Source organism: Chiloscyllium punctatum, unplaced genomic scaffold (assembly GCF_047496795.1).
Source record: "Chiloscyllium punctatum isolate Juve2018m unplaced genomic scaffold, sChiPun1.3 scaffold_1775, whole genome shotgun sequence".
Classification (NCBI taxonomy): Eukaryota; Metazoa; Chordata; class Chondrichthyes; order Orectolobiformes; family Hemiscylliidae; genus Chiloscyllium; species Chiloscyllium punctatum.
In genome coordinates this window covers 10,001-12,500 of record NW_027311508.1, presented here as the reverse complement: position 1 = coordinate 12,500, position 2,500 = coordinate 10,001, and the positions used below count along the sequence as shown (strand labels likewise).

The 2,500-nt window shown below is 67.2% G+C and overlaps 1 non-coding gene across 1 annotated transcript; it reads left to right on the top strand.

Moving 5' to 3' along the window:
• Positions 1-927: 927 nt before the first annotated feature.
• Positions 928-1,081, top strand: LOC140475542 (5.8S ribosomal RNA). The gene has a single exon (XR_011960062.1). It is a non-coding gene; the product is annotated as a 5.8S ribosomal RNA (ribosomal RNA).
• Positions 1,082-2,500: the final 1,419 nt, after the last annotated feature.

Below are 2,500 nucleotides of genomic sequence, written 5' to 3'. Positions count from 1 at the left end.
ACCGGTCTGTGATCGACGAGGGGAGCCACACCAGGTCCGGCCCTGCTGCTTGGCGGCACCGCGTCGTCGGGAGCTCGCGACAGACGGAGGGTTTCGGTGTACTCTCCAGCCACGGGAAACGAAGCCGGTGATGCAGGCGCCGGTCTTTCGCTCCCAAATCGGCTGGGTTTACATCGTTGCTATCTAGTCACGCTCCCTTCAAACCCGACGGGGTACCTATTCCCCTCACCCGTCTGTGCGTATACAGCCTCTTTGCACTTGCGGGATGGGGGTGGTGGTTTAAAGACTCTCGAGTTGCCGCCCGTCGGTCTCCGAGCTCCGTGCAGTAGTGATCCCCAGCGAACTGCCAGCAGGGCGAACGAGCGATCCCGCTCTCGGTCGGGGCGCCTGGCGTCGATCGGTGGTCGGTGGCTTGCGGGCAAGCTGCGCTGTGAGTGTGGGAACGAGTATGACGAGCCGTTGCCGCGACTCCCAGTCCACCTCGGCGGTGGCTGGGCCGGGCGGGCGTCTGCTCGGGCGAGTGCCGCCCCCGCCTCCTCGCAGGAAGTCCGCTCGCCGACACGCCGCCACGTGCACGCGTCAGTGACGCTGCCGAACCGATGGCCGGTGCCCGTTCCCGCCTCTGCTTTTCCTAGGGCAAAGCTGCTGCACGCCTCGTGATACTAGGCGGGCGACATGGTGGCGGTGATCCTGCCTCCGTCGCTGCGGTGCGTTGGGGCACGCATCGCCTCTTGGGCGCCCTGTCCTCCTCCCCCCAATAGACGTATGTTTCTGCGGGCCGCACCAGGATGGTGCTCCCCATCGCTTCACGCCACCCTGCTCCGCCCGCACGCCGGCGTGCAGGTGGCTGTAGCTCAAGGTGGGGAGCGTATGTGCGGTCCGGGTCGCTTTCCTCTGGCGAGGGAGAGACCTAAAACAAACTCAGACAACTCTTGACGGTGGATCACTCGGCTCGTGCGTCGATGACGAACGCAGCTAGCTGCGAGAATTAATGTGAATTGCAGGACACATTGATCATCGACACTTTGAACGCACTTTGCGGCCCCGGGTTCTTCCCGGGGCCACGCCTGTCTGAGGGTCGTTTGGCAATCAATCGCACTCGCCTTGGCTGGCGAGAGCGCGGCTGGGGTGTCGCAGAGGACCCGTCCTCTTTGTCCCCCTAAGTTCAGACTCCGGAGCCCTCCGGCGTCGGAGCGCTTGGCCTTTCCCCCCCACCCTGCACATTCCGTTCGTCAGGCTCGACGCCATCCCCCCGCCGGGGAGCGCGGCCTGGCGTCCGTCTGTGTCGTGGCAGTGGGGCCAGCACGGCTGTCACCGGTCCCAGAATGGCTGTCGGTGGTTCACACTGTGTGTGTGTGCCAACCCTCCTGGTCTCTGGGACACGGAGCTGCCACGAAGTGTTGAGCCTCCAGTGGGGGGTCTGCCTAAGCTCTGCACGTCCGCATTGGGTCCGTCTCTCGGTTGGCTGGCAGTGGAAAGAGTGAAGGGAGCCGCGGAGGTCCGGTGCTGGTGCGCCGCCGGCCTGACCGTGGAGCTCGCCGGTTTGACACGCTGACCCGACTCGATGGTTGATCGATTGAGAGTGCTGGGAGCTGCAGGCCGCCCGCTGCTGCAGCCGCCCGTCTCGTGGTTCGTCCTCGGCCTTAAGTGGCCGGCGGGGCGTCTGATCCTGTCTCCCCTGCTGGCGCCGAGTGCCTGGCCGAGGGAGGAGGTTTTCGTCGAACGCTGTGACTTGGACGGTCGCACGCGCGTGGATCGCTGGCTCTTGGCTCTCCCGTTCAGTCCGCACGTTTTCCGCTCCGTCCTGCCACCGGTCTCGGGAGGTACGGAGGGGTTGGCGGGCGTGGTGTGTGCTCCGTCACCGTGCAGGCACACCTACCACGCCGTCGGCCGACCCCCGCACGGTCCTCCTGGCCATCGGGAGGACGGCGGAACGTCGGGCTGTCGGGGGCCAAGTCGCCAGAAGGCCACCGCTGTGTCTTCCGTACCCTGTCACCGTCGGCGTGCCTTCCTCAACTCGTCCGGCTCGGGGCCGCTGGGTTCAGGAGCGGCGTCGCCCGCCGGCCCCACTGAAGGCCGTGCCGTTCCGCGGCTGGCGATCGATGTGCGTGGCGTGCCTGCGCGACCGTTCGCCACTTGAGCCTCGGCACTCCTCTCTCCCTCTCTCTGACCGTCGGGCAGTCTCTGTCTGCTGGTGCCTCGCACGTCCCGGGCGGCGGGTCGTCACCCCCGCGACCGGGCCTCCGGCAAGGCAGGAATCAGGCTGACCCTTCCGCTCGAGTAAGCAGCCGGCACTTCCGAGTTTCGCCTCCCGCCGTGGACGGGGGAGGGTCTCCGGTCCCGTGGAATTGCGCCGAGCACGTCCCCGCGCGTGGACGCGGCGGCGCTGGAGGCGGCAGGGGCGGCCACTCGTCGACACCATCGCTGGCCAAGGGTGGTGAGCGACGTGCGGGTGGCTGGCTCTCTGACCGTCGCGGCGTCGGCCAAACTCCCGTCCGCG